Genomic DNA, 15,004 nt, shown 5'->3' with positions numbered 1-15,004 from the left:
AATATCACGATATTGCCCTTATGGTTACATCCCTAGTATTAATGCTAAATAATTGCACAAAATCTAGCTAGTATCATTATACTGGCTTTGAGCCAAATAAATTTTGCTGAAGGCTAAAAAAGAAAGAAAAGGCACTACTGGTCACTGGTTGTCATTAAAGAGTTGGACAAAAATAAACAAATACCTCAGTATTAGCATATTACACTCCTCAGTCTGCATTTTGCTCCAATGTTCCAGTTTGTGGCACTCAGTCTCCTCTTGGGTGAATTTAGTCAGAAGACCTGTTTGTTTTTTTTATTTGTTTGTTTGTTTTGTTATGTTCATTTGACTTATGCCTTCAGTGTGGTGTGGCTTTGCGCCCTGCTGCAAACAGCAAAAATTGGCAAGTAATTGGCGCCATTGTTCTGCAATGGGAAAGATATTCTAGAAAATGGCGACTCAGTACAATTGTTGTCAAATTGAAGCTCCTCTATTCACTTCAACACTTCCTTGGCACCAAGCTGCCACCAAAAGCTTCTCCATGAGCCACCCAACCAAATCGGTACTGTGCAGTGGATCACACCAACATTATATTTTTTGTTGATTAGCTGACCATTTTAAAAAGAAAACTGCAGTGTAAGTGCTTACTTTTGTTTTTCACCAAAGAGCCCTTATTTTGCATTAGCGTGTGACTCCCGCTTGCTTTTGGAACTCAACAACACGCCCGCATGGAACCAGATATGCACACACATGCACAAATACATACATGTCTTACCAAAGATCAGCACTGGAAGTTCAAAAGAGGTAATGAACAATTTCAGTGGAAAAATAAACGCGACACACCTGTGCTATTCACTGCATCTAAGATAACGGGATTGGCCTTTAAAACAAGCTGACAAATGCACAACACACCATCATATTATGCATGGGCTCAAAGGTAATGAAAAATGAGCTCGTTCCCACAAAGAAGGAAGCATAAAATAGTCCAAAAATGTCAATAAGCAAGCTAGAGCTGCAACGATTAAATCAAATAATTTGATTAGAAAAAGTGTTGAAGCAAAAATCTTGACCTCAAAGAGTCGCAAGGGCCATTTTTCTGCACCACTCGATGTAAACAACAGAAAACAGTCTGTAAAAGACAGACTGTCCACAATTTGGACTCATTTCACGCTCAAAAAAAGAAGATAGACTGAAATGTGTACCGCAACAGGACGTCTTTGATTGCCTTCCCAAGATAACGTAAAGATGTTAGCTAATGTTATATAGTCTACCATCGCAAGGTAGAACATGTTTTAATTCCCCAGAAGAAAAACACAAGTCACTTTTGTTCACTTAATTAAAGAACACATAAGAAACACGTAACATCATAATAATAATAATAATAATAATAATAATAATCTCATTGGCTGACACCCATGTCACTCACAGGACCCGGCCCACCTCACAGTTACCCACAAATAAATACATATACCCATAAAATTATGAGATTCTTATTTATTTTGCTTAGGTCTGTAATGTTATGGTTGTTTTACTGCAATAAATGTAATAATATAATTTAAAAAAAGAGAAAATAAAAACAAACCTAAAAAGATAAGGAAAAAAGTCACAATATTATGGTGAAAAACAACATTTTCATGAGAAGACATTTGCAATATTACAGGATAATATTTATTGTAGTTTTTAGTATAACAAAAAAAAAAGTTTAAATATTTTTTACTAGAACAGAGTTATATTGTCATGGCAAAAGGTCACAATTGTATATGGAAAATTTGTATAAAACAAATTTAACAAAATACTGCATCTTAAAATAGAACTCTTACCATAATGAATACAAAAAGTAAACAAAGATTCTATGACAAAAAAATGCCACAAGATTTTAAGAATAATCAGAATTTTAATGAAGTTGTACGTCTACTCAAATGGATTTGCAATTTCTTTGGAGAAAAAAAAAAAAGTCATATTAATCAATCAAATCAATGAAATACAGACTTGCCACACGTAAATTTGATGAAACACAAGACTGTTGCAACGAAGATGCAATAATATTAGCTGTTTTTCATTGAGGATAAAGAATATATGCCTGTGAGTATAGTTGCAACTGTGTGTTTAAATACAAGTTTTTAAAAGTTGATCAATGTTAGCCCATCTAGTCTGGCCTTTAGTGTTATGTGTTAGCATTAAGCTAATAGACAAAGTTATGTGGTTGCAAGTACTTCTTTGTTTCACGTTTATGTTTATTTAAAATATATCCGTAAGTTCCGCAACCTAGCACCAGCAGCATTTGTCCCCATTTAATTATTCTTTCGTGCAAAATGTGTCCCCTAAAGTAGGCAAAGTCACACACACACACGCACACGAGCACGAGCAGCCGACCACTCCAGTCCTCAACAGCACCCGGAGTAATTTGTCATGTTCATGATGAATTACACCCTCTACAGTTCATAGCCTACAGAGAGTGAGAGCACATTTTCCCAGCTGTTTATACAAATGTGTGTTCATTGCTCACAGCAAACAAATGAAAGTGACAAAGTGTGACAAGATGAAAAAGTTTGGGCTGCAAAGTGTGGATTGTCCATTCATCTGGATTACAGAGCAAAACTGAGTCATCGCTCTTCTTCCGGACTTACAAATCTGCATAGATTGGTCGAGGGGATACTTTATCTTCCCACTGTAACATTTTTCAGCACCTTAATCCACTCATAGTTGTAATTTTACGAGAGTAACAACAAAATATTCCTGTTGACTTGGGCCCCTTGCCTCTTTCTGTCATTGTGCTTTTTAAATATGATTTGAATGAATGTGCTCCTGATCGGCAGTATGCAATCGGTCATCCTGATTGTTTGTTAGCTAGCGAATCAGCGCCTCAGATAGAAGTAGACTTACAGAAAAACAAAAAGAATGGCATAATCTAGTAAATTAAGCAACATTTTTTTATGTATTCCTACTAGTGCTGTCAAAGTTAAAGCGTTAACTAATTAATTAATCACAAAAAATTATCGCATTAATCATATATTAACGCAGATTAATCACACTATTAATTTTGACTGCAAATGATCCTTTAGCTTGACAGCGGATGGCTCCGTTAAAGGTAGTACAGGTTGTGTTTGAATAATAAACATAACATGCATTAAAGTGAAACATTTAATCAATGTTTGCGTGTGACATTCAGAATATTTGTCCATGTCAAACTATTGGGGTCATTTTTTTTCCACTTTAAATTATGCGATGAGACGTCCTCTTAAAGGGACACTTTACTTATTGATCCATTTTTAGCAGCAAAAAGTTGCTACTTTTTCAATAATTAATTTGGTGACGTGATTATTTTTTTATGTACATTTAATAACTTTTAAACCATTGTTAAAATGAATCGAACGCCGGCATGTTTGTTACACGTGACTAAATAACCCGGATGTTTACGTCACTAGTGTGTAAACGCTACACTATGGAAGCACTATGCAACGCAGCCGTGCATCTAGCGTCAAACCCGGAAGGATTAAACCTTATCGCTTCGAGCCAACACGACAAAATAACACTACCGAAGGAAAGTCTGCCTTGGATGTGAAAGTTGTGGCGCCAGATGGTCTTTTCGGGCACAAAATAAACTTTGACGAACGAGTGAATCAGGCGGGGGGTGAGTGGTGCTCGTGCGGGAGCTGCAGGAATGGACAATCCGCTAATGAATGTGTGCTGTCTGGAAATGAAAGAACTCGAGGATCGGTTCCTTGCGGACAATCTCAACTGCATCCTGGAACATCAGACATTCAACATGGCAATACTAAATAGACATTCTCAGGATAGCTTTGGTTGCGATGAAAGATGTGAAGAAGAAAAGTCTTGGAGGAGCAAATATCCAACAGGTAAAGTGACACACAGTACGAGCAATGCAAAACGTGTGGAACTGACGAAATATTTCAGGAAAAAGAAAAAATAGTAAAGTTAAATGTATCGTCGTTACAGCACCCAACCTCCCCTAGCTGTTTTTTTTTGTCTTTTTTGCGTAGCGTCCCACTGCGGTCAGGCCAGCCGCCACTCGAAAAGACGAAGTCAAGCCAGCCGCCCCAACGATTGTTAATACTGTGCATTACGGTAATGTGCCGACGTGCCCCTGCGTTGGCCACCTTCAAATGAATTATGAAATAAAACAGTCCGTGCAGTATAATAACCAATGCCCCCCCACCCCCGAAACATGCCTACCTTTCGTTTTAAATTTGCTTCGCTTCTCCGAGATCTTTCAGTGGCCGTAGTAAGACCTCGATTTGTGCCGGCTGTTGTGAGAGTGAAGGCTCCGTGTTGCTAGCAGTTGCGGCTCCTCCATCGGCTTGATTATTTCCCACGTCTGGTTCTTTAAAGATACTCGGTACTGCGTTGGGCTTTAGTATTAGGCGTGTGGCGTACCCCATCTCAAATTGTAACATATATTCGAAGTCCTCATGCCTGAAATGTTCGCTGCGCGCACGCCTGCTTGTCCTTCGGGAGGTTGACAGCACTTAGCAAACAAACCATTGTCTACTCAAGTAGACAATTTTTTTTTTTTTTTTTTGGGGGGGGGGGGGGTCTCGCGGGTTTTTCCTTGCCGACGCCTTGCAAAATTTTGCAATACAGTAAGGCATAACTGACGTTTGTGTCTTCCTCGTTGTTATGTCTGCGTGAACTACTGTTCCCCAAGCGAGTATACACACTAGTGACGTCACCACTCGGGGGCGTTGCAACACGGAAGTACTTCTATGTTGAAAAAAGTTAAATAAATCAATATAGGAGTGTATTCTTCAGCTCTTATGCATGTTTCGTAGCTATACTAATTATTTACTGCCAATCAAGCCATACATGTAAAATTAAAGGAGCCTTCCTTTAACATTAAATGCCGAAAAAAATTAACACATAAGAGGTGCATTTTAAATTTGGCGGGAAAAAAATGTTGATAAAAAGCCTTTTTAATTAAGCAATTAATCGTGATTAATCAAAATTTTAAGATGTGATTAATCTGATTAAAAACTGTAATCGTTTGACAGCTCTAATTCCTACTTGTATTATGGGTGTGTTGTGCAAGGTTCTGTTCACTCCGCCCCTGCCATTGTACAATGACTATGAAGTTCAATGGAAAATATCAACTTTTTAGAGGGTGAAATTGAGACGTCTCAAGGGCACCTTTTGATGTTATTGTCTCAACTGTATTCACAAAGGGGATTTTATTCCATGCATGCACGCCGATAACGGCCTGAATCGAGATGCACAGCCCAGGATGGGTTGGGGGTCTTGAGGCGGCGGCTGGCGAGCGCTAACCGATCCAACACTCATAATACCTCCCTCCCCTGGGTAGCATTGCTTCGATAATAACCTGAAACTATTCAGCAGTGAGAAAAAATCTCATTCTCACACAGGTCAGGAGGGAAAAACACACTGAGGGAGGGAGGGTGCTTGTGTTTTTGTTTTGCAGGTCAGGTAAACTGGCTTAAAAGTAAGGAGCGCCAGACATGACAAAGGAAAAAAAAAAATGTTTTGGTCGCAATGTAGATGTAAAATGTGCACAAAAATGCTAATTTGTGGCAATGAAATAGGTTTGTGATCGTGCATGAAATATTAATTTGTGGGTTTGTGATCAACTTGGACATCTGGGCAAGCAAATGAAGCACACTCAGAAACGGCAATGCATGTCCACCACAAAGTATAGATCAGGGGTGTCCAAACTTTTCATTTGAGGGCCACATACAGAAAATCAGAAGGACGCAGGGGCCACATAATGTTATGAAGAGAAATTGTGTTTAGTCCTAAAAATTGTACAAATAATTTATTTGTGCTTTTGCATATTTAGAAAAATGCTACAGTATATAAACCAATTTTTTCGTAATATGGCAGTAGGGTTATTATAGTTTTGTTGGAATTTTCCATTTTAGTTTTTATTTCGTTTTTTTAAATTGAGTTAGTTTTAATTAGTTTTCAGGGTGGTTCTGTTAATTTTTTATTAGTTTTAGTTAATAAAAATTTAGTTTTAGTTTAATTAGTTTCAGTATTAGTTTTAGTTTTTTTAATGTGTATTACTTGTGCGCAATATTTAAAAAACGCCATGGGCGCGACATCATTATTTCAGTTTATATCAAAACAAATCTATGAAAAATCACATTTAAAATCATCCCCAAAGGCTCATGCTTTAAAATAATTACCAAAGACTAAAACGAAGGACATTTTTGCTATAATTAGTTTTATTTTAGTTAGTTTTGTAAACATAAAATGTAGTTTCAGTTAGTTTTCTTTTTTTAAAAAGCATCTTCTTTTTTATTTTATTTCATTGGCAAAATACTTTTTTGAATTTTAGTTTTTTCGTTAGTTTTAGTTAACTAAAATAACCTTTGAGTCAAATGCCATTTTTTAGCATATGTCGCGAGCCACTAAAAAATGGACGACGGGCCGCAAATAGCCCCGGGGCCGTAGTTTGGACACCACTGGTGTAGATGGTGGACACAGACGCCCTCTAATGGTACGTGAAGGGATCACTGAAAGCCAATTTTAACTATTTTGCGGACCTCCTGGGGGTCCCTAGACTCCAGTTTGAGAACCATTTTCTGGAGAAGTTGATTTGCTTTCCCAACTGTCCAATGGTTTTTATATCGTATTCATTTGCATTTCATGTGTGCATCACACCTACTCTGTGCCCACAAAGTATTATTTTATGCACGTTTTTTCTTCTTACATCCTCTTTTTCATATCTTAAGCATCATCGAAAAGCAAGACAACCCCTCAAAACTCGGTGAATATTACATAGTCTAAAATACACTTGACAGATCACCGGGATGATGTAAACCACTTTGTTTCATCTTCATAAACTCCTCCGAGAGCCTGAGGCGGCAGAGGTCACTGACACCATTATCCTATTATATGAGAGAATATTAAAAAGGTTGATGCGTCTGCAGGTGCAGGGATGCTGCAATTCGATCCCTTTAAGGTGTGTGTGGGAATGCAAAAAGCAGTGCACAGTGAGATGCATGTATTTCCTATCCATCACTCTGTTTATGGAAATGAATGACTCATAATAATCCAAAGCATACCACATCATAAGTTCAACATATCTCCTGTGTAGTGTGTTTCTGCTGGCATCATTCTACTTCCAGCAATCCTGTGTGAGGAGTGTCTCCACACACTGCGCGCTGTTTAAAATGAGCCCAAATCTCCGAGGAGGGAATTGTGAACGAGTCAACAAAAGGGAACGAGAGGAGTGAAAAAGAGGCGGAGTTCTACATTACTGGAACAGTATATTTACAGCATTAAATCAACTCATTTTTTATTGGCGGTATTGCGCAAGGCTCATACTGCTGACCCTTTGCTGACGCCTCCAGATGTGATGTGTTGTTCTAATAAGAGGAGAGGCACTGAAGGGAAGATAAAAGGCTGGAATAACATCTTTCATATGCGCGGATAACAAAACCAAAAGATGAGAGAATGGATTTTAACCAGGGCATCGCAGCATAGCATTAGCCGCGAACGAGCTAACAACCTGGCATTATTTGCGAGGGATAGGGATCGGGCTGGCCCGCGAAGCGTGAAAATCCACATAAAATTGGGCATCAATTATGAATTGTCATTGTCATCATTACCAATTAATTGAAAATGAAAAAAAAAAACAGGAATAAAGTAACAAAAAGTGTTTTACATTTAAAAATTAGGGTTTGCTCCCCAAAACTATTTTCTGAATATTTTCTGAATGTATATTTTCTAATTTATTTATTTATTCATTTTGGTGTGCTCATCCACTAAGGTTGAACATGAGTTGAATTGAGTGGACAAAACTAATTATTATGTATTGCCTTCTCTACATATGCATTATCAAACAAAACACCACCAAAATACAATACTAAACGGTTAGCAATCACGATTAGCATTAGCACGATAGCGATTACCATTTAAGGTATAATGAACACCACTTAGTTCACACATACATTATTATTAGTGTTGTTCCGATACCGTTTTTTGGCCCCCGATACCGATACCCAGCTTTGCAGAATCGGCCGATATCAATACCTAAGGTTTTTTGTTTGTTTTTTTCTCTGGTATCTGTATGTTACTTGTGAGTGATACCAATACCACTGTTTTAATGCAGTATCGGGGCCTCTGCTGATACCAGTATCGGTATCGGAACAACACTAATTATTATATCTACAATAGTTTAACTGAGAAGATATAACTATTAATTAGGGCTGCACGATATTGAAAAAACATGCGATATGCGATATGGGTGTTGATTATCGCGATATCGATATTATTGCGATATTTAACACATCTCTAAAATTACATTTTCCTTATCTTGTACTGAAGTAAATAAGCTTTTAATGATCTAATCTACACAGTTGTAATTGATACTAAATTTACGAGGTTGCAAACATTTAACTTTTTAAACAATTGTTACCATAAACTTGAGAGTTAAAAAAAACACACAAAAATATATATATTACTCCTAATCAGTTATTTTATTCAAGCATAGCCATGGGTGACAACCATGCAGAGCTTTAAAATGTAACAGGTATTCTGTGAATTAAAAATATAAATTCACAGTCACACATTGCTCAAACTGATCTCAGTTTTACATATTTTCAATGTTTGTTCAAAAATTGTAAACATCTCAAAACAGGAGCTTAAACATTTATGGTTTACTGTATTATTTAAAATAAAATATTATAAAATAAAGTGCCCAAGCATGAGTGGTGTTCTCTATATTTAAATTAAATAAAAATAAAATCCTGTGTTTAAATGAAATGATGTATAAAAAATATACATGTATATAATAATTCTTGAAAACAAAGTGCTCATAAATGGTTCCGTTATGCGACTGGACCGTGGTGATAGCGAAAAATTACATTTGATGCAGCTGACAGTCGTTACACATGCGTCGTACATCTGTGGAATGGCCACTTGTGAGAAGTAGGTTCGCGATGGCACCACGTATCTCCGGTCTACGTCCTTCATTAGATCCAAAAAAGCTTCTTTATCCACAGTGCTAATCGGTATCATGCATTTGGCCACAAAACGTGTAACAGCTGCGGTAATGGCTTTGTAGCGCTTGGAGGTTTTCTCGTAAGGTGTGACGCTCGCAAAACTGTCATTAATGGTTGTCTGTGGGTTTGCTATTTTATAACTTGCCTTCGCGTCAGTAGTTTTGGGGGTCTTCGATTTGAATGACTCGTATAGCTTCTTGTGGTTGTACTGCGTGTGGCTGTGTAGATTGGTTGTGTTTCCTCTTGACGTAGCCACTATTCTTCGACATGACTTGCACAGCACTTGCGTCTGTGACAAGTCATCTCTTCTGAAGCCGAAGTAGTCCCATATTGTAGACGTGCTATTTTTTTAGGCACAAGTAGTTCATTGTTGTCGTTCTCGTTCATTTCTCCCTCTGCCGCGTCAGCCTTTGCAGCTTCCTCTATCCACGGCTGCGGAGTTGCTCACTGGTCGCTGTGGGCCGCTCTAGCCAATAGGAGAGCAGTATCTAGGGAGGTGAGTGACGCTACGTATTTGAGGTCGCGTCTGATTGGGTTAACTCAGATAGACGCTAACGTGCAACCAAGCATTAAGAATACACTACCAATAACAAAGTATTAATTTATTAACTTATCGCACGTCTTTGCGATGGGCATATCGCGTGTGCCATCATCGCGATGGCGATATTTTTTCGATATATCGTGCAGCCCTACTATTAATTATTTATGATCTTTTGTACATATGCATTATTAACTAATTCCCTCCCAGCCATTTTCACTGAACCACCTTTGCGCCTGGCTTTACACTGGATTTTGACCGATTTTGCAAGGCCCACAGAATATTGTGTTCTATTGCTATAAAAACATGGAACATACCAAAAGAAAGATTAGAGTCTCTTCTTTCATTCGGAAAAAAAATACATTGATACAGCTTTCCGTTTTGCAGCAATTAGCATTAGAATATAGCTAAGTTTTATCATTATTCACATTCCTGGTGAAAACACTGACAAAAAGAGCTTGTTGCAACATGGCCCTGGCTGATCTCTTATACTCTGCTGCCACCTGCTGGCCTTATTTTATTTTATTTTTATTTTTTTTATATCTAACTACCATTGCTTTAAGCCACCTCTTCATGTCAGAAGTTGTATTAAAGCCCTCTATATTCTCTTGCATAAAAAAAGACATTAAAAAATGTGTAAATACGTTTTTGGAAGTGAAGGACGAAGTATTAAAAACATGTTTACACGTTTTTGGGTTTGAATGAGTTAAACACCAACAAAATTAGCCTACGCTAAATGGTAAGCAATCACGATCAGCATTAACATGCTAGCGATTATTATTAGGTAAACAAACACTAACTACCATTTAGTTCATACATACATCATTATATTTACATTACACATGTAATAGTGTCTTAAAAGAAAAAGATAAGTTACAATCGCCGGGTTAAAAAAAAGAAAAAAGAAAACACAAGCTCGTGACAAATGCAAGCTTCACATGAGATTCAAAACTGTGAGGTGTGCGTGCTAACCTTTAGTCTACCGTGTGTGCATGTTTACATTTACTAATTATTATTATTTTTTTTTAAGTAACTTTCTTCCCAGTAAAAATCATTATTTGAGGAAACCGTGTATTTATCATTTCATGGCCATCTTTCTGGGTTTAAATGGTCCAACCTTTCATGGGTCGAACCATCCATTTGCCCTCTCGCTTCTTATTTACAGCAGCGAGCAGGAAACATGTCAGTCTTTAACCGGACATAAAGTCTATGTGATTGATCCAGATGGCGCACGTATAAAAAGCAAGTGGGATCTCGTGGTATATGTGTGTGTGTTTGTGTGTCTGCGTGTGCGTGATCGCATCACCATTGCAGAACAGGAGGCCGAAATGCTGCGTCAGAAGGCGAGCCATTGATCGATGATAATGAGCGGGCGTTTAAGATCACATGTCGGTCCGGGAAAGGAAGAAGGGCTGGAAAGTGTCCTCCGATGAAAAATGCCTGGAGAAGTTATATATGAGGGTAAAAAAAAAGAGGGGGTAGGAAAAAAAAGGATATGAAGAATGTTGCAGAAAAAAAGCGAGCAAGAATACAGCAGTTAGGAGGGATGAGAGAGCAAATCAGTTTTTTTTTTTTTTAAAAAAAGGTGTTGTTATTTTTTTTTTCTCTTTTTCAGAAAAGCTGGGCCATCTGGTGAGGTGGAATTACATTAGCCATGCACATATACGCTCCTCCTGCTCCTCCCGTCTTGGCGCAGTGCTCAAGCTGACAGGAAGGTGAACCGCTCGCAATGGGGACAACGAGCGTGCACACGCACGTCCTGAAAGCCTGCAACACGCACTTGCTAACCAAGATGTGTCGCACCTTGACAGACGGTAATTAATAACAGGTAAGTCATCATAACTTGAAATGAATTCCCCCTGCGCGAAAAAGAAAAACATATCAGAGAACTGGTAATACATTTGCAAATCACGCAGAGTACAAATTCAATCAAGAACCCACTTTGGGATGTCAATTTAATTTATGTTAATTCTGATTGCATTTATTTTCCAATTATTACTCATTTCAAGAGTGAGTATAACAAAGACACACTAAACAATAAACAAAGAGGAAAACTTTAAAGCACAAAAATAATCACACGTCTCTAGCTAAACGTGTGGAAAGGAAAACCCGTATAAGCCAACGATAACAGCAATATCGTGATATCGCGATATTAAAATTGCCACAATATATCGCCGCCATCATGTCACGATATTAAAAGCAGCGCATCTTTTTAAAAAGTCACGTTCATTTCCATTTGTGCAGTTCTAGCACCCTCTGGTGGCTTATTTTTTAGTGCAGTTTAATTTTCACAATTAAATCATTAATAATAATAATAGTAATTAACAATCTACATAATAATTGATAATATTAAATAAATAAAGAATATAAATTAAAATGTATAATATAATCATAATATAATATATATAATAAAAAAAAATATTAAAGAATTTAATTTTGGTCCTTCAATGTTTAATTAAGATCCACGCTATTGGTTAGATGAAGGGGAACGTAATATGCTTATAACATGTGGAGGAAATATGTGCGTGCATTAGTAAGTAAGTTTTCTCAATATTGTCTTATTAGAGATTGTAGCTTGTTTATATGCATTACTGTAATGTACAAAAACACAATATTGTGTGTGTGATTTTTTTTTTTTTTAGTGTGAGCTCATATTTTTTTTTTTTTACAATATTGTGACCATTTTTTTGTATCGCCAACCTCCCCACAATATCTTGATAATTATCGCTTCATATCGTGATAATATCGTATCGTGATATTTGGATATCGTTACATCCCTAATCATTTGTCCAAAATATCTGTGAGGAAAGAAACAACTGTAATCCGAAGCTTCATCTGAGAGACAGTTTTGTATGTGTCGGTCCTTGCTCCTGTTTTAGCTAGCAACAGGGTTCAAATGGAAAAAAATCCAAGAAAGGTGGTTGTTAACACTCCTCATTTCCCCCTAAATACAAAATATAAACGAGCATCTTTTACCCGAATCATTTATCTCCATATTTGATGAAAAATATTCCCCACATTCATCTTGACTGGAGAGTAGAAAAGAAAAGCAAACAAACTTTTCAAGTAGTTTCCCAGCGATCGTGCGTGTGCGCATGTGAATGCATGTGCGAGTGCCTCACACTCCAACACACTAAGAAGAAATCTTAGTTTCTATAGCAACGCGCTCTTATCTCTCCATCAGGCTGTATATACATAGCTCGTCTCTGGGGTGTTCCTTCTCCGGCTCAGCAAAGATATTAGCAATTATGTGCTTGTTAGGAGCCGGCCGCAGATAAGGAAGATGTGTTTTGCGTCTGATTACCTTTGTGGAGAGTTCCGGGGGGATGGGGGGGCTCGTTTTCAACAAGGTCCTTGTGGAAAACACGACAGTTTTGCGTGCGCTGGATTAATCCAGAACGAAATATGGAGTAAATGGGAGTTAGTTAGCTGTACTGGCCAATCACAGCACGGTAGGCCTACTCCACAACATACATCCAGGGGGCCAATATCTATCTAGCTAAACTAAACCAAGATTACTCTAGTTCATGAAATAACTCAAATTGCCAAATAATTGTTTTGTTAAGGAAATAAAACAAAAACAAAAGTGCTTTTAAAATGACGACTCTCTGATATTCATGACTAGCCGTGACATTTATGTTGTTATTAGGGGTGACAAAATAAGTGCATTCATTTTGAGTTAAAGTTCCTCCTACCCCACATTTTTTTTTTTTGAGTGATTAGCGATAAATAACTGACCCTAACTTGCAAAGCCTTTACTGGGGGAATTCCAGTCGCAACGCAGCAGACGCATCCACGTCAATTTAGCAGTAATAAATTTAATAATCATGCATAAATATGTGGAAACTGGGGCCAAGTTGTATTTTACAATTTTGAAAATGTGCAGAATTCCACAAGTTGCTTCATGTTAAAGATTAGATTAAATTAATGAAATGCACTGAGTTGTCACCGTCTTATGAATGCAATTATGCCATCTAGTGGCAGAAAATTATCTCAATACAAATCAACATCACACTCGTTTTTTTAAAAAAAATGTTTTTTTTTAAAATAATATTTGTAATTTTAACTTAATTTTAGGCATTATGATGAAATTCCATCCATCCATCCATTTTCTTGAGCGCTTATTCCTCACAAGGGTCGCGGGGGGTGCTGGCGCCTATCTCAGCTGGCTCTGGGCAGTAGGCGGGGGATACCCTGGACTGGTTGCCAGCCAATCGCAGGGCACACAGAGACGAACAACCATCCACACTCACAAGCACAGAAAAAATATATAACACATATAAAGTTTGTGATTAATCGTGAGTTAACTATTGAAGTCCATGTGATTAATTATGATTAAAAAAAATTAATCGCCCGACACCCCTAGTTCTAACAATAAATGTAACAGTTAATGGACACTCATCAGTAAACTGGAAAAATAAAAAGTAGCCAAAGAATCCATCAAGACATCCCGGATAATCTCTTTTATATCGAATCCACAAAGCCAGACACTTCTAGATTGGTGTTATATAATGATTGAGAGTGGATGAGTCAGGTTGTTGTGTGTGTAAGCGTGCATGTTTGTGTGTGGCATCGGTTGAGCTGCTTTCTAATGCAACGTTGACCCCCAGCCTCCGTCCTCTTCCTTCCGCTCCTGTGACGCTCGCATTTTACTTTCCACAGCAATGCGACTATATAGAATCTCTTTATAGCTTGCTTCACAAACTTTCTTGTGCAGGTTCTTTTATTCCTTCTCCATCTAACAAAAGCCAAAGAAAAAGCACAGAGTTGTTCCTTTGAATACGTTACGAAGGGCTACTCAACTCCACTTTATTGAAAGAGCACTTTTCACAAAATGTGAAAATTGGTCTTGAATTGATCACTTAAATTAGGCCCAGGAAGCGGTCTATATCTACAGGCATTGACAATGAGCATTTTAATCCCACCTTGAAATTTTTTTAAGAAGACTACTACAAGGAAAACAATAATAATGTTGAACATTTTGCAGTCTTTCTTGTCAACAGCACCGCGCACACGTGCTCATTTACAGGTACGTGTGTGCGTGTGCATGAGTGTTAAACAGCCCCGTGACTATATTGTCTGCATAACGCTGAGAAAATTAACATCTTCACCTGGCTCCAGGTTTGTTCCTGTTAAAAAGCCTAATTAATCACGGGGACAACGTTGGAACTGGAGCCCGTTCTGTCGAGCGTGAAATTACCTTTCTCTCCCAGGCTGAGCTTGGGCGTTCATAAACTGCCATCCTGGCAGCCCGGCCCCTCTCGACTTGACTGGACTATTTGTTATCTCACATGCTGAATGAAAGACCTTGGAAAGGAGACCAAAGAAGAGCCAAAAAAAAAAAAAAAAAAGTCAACGGAGGGTGAGGAAACACCGTATGATGAACAAGGTTGTGATGTTGCCAAGGACACATATTTGACCGAAACTTTGTGAGCTTGAGACAAAGTCAAGGCCAAGACTTCAGTAAGCCGACAGAGTTGAAAGTGATACTTTGAGGTGTTAAGAC

At 37.8% G+C, this 15,004-nt stretch overlaps 1 long non-coding RNA gene across 2 annotated transcripts in view; it reads left to right on the top strand.

Moving 5' to 3' along the window:
* The window catches only part of LOC144031301 (uncharacterized), a 169,324-nt gene that overhangs the window by 113,218 nt on the left and 41,102 nt on the right, over nt 1-15,004 (top strand). For both annotated transcript variants that reach the window (XR_013287491.1, XR_013287490.1), the window contains one exon: nt 11,114-11,326. This is a non-coding gene — a long non-coding RNA (uncharacterized LOC144031301). The remainder of the gene's footprint in view (nt 1-11,113; nt 11,327-15,004) is intronic.

Source organism: Festucalex cinctus, chromosome 12 (assembly GCF_051991245.1).
Source record: "Festucalex cinctus isolate MCC-2025b chromosome 12, RoL_Fcin_1.0, whole genome shotgun sequence".
NCBI lineage: Eukaryota > Metazoa > Chordata > Actinopteri > Syngnathiformes > Syngnathidae > Festucalex > Festucalex cinctus.
This window is presented reverse-complemented; position numbering and strand designations above follow the sequence as displayed.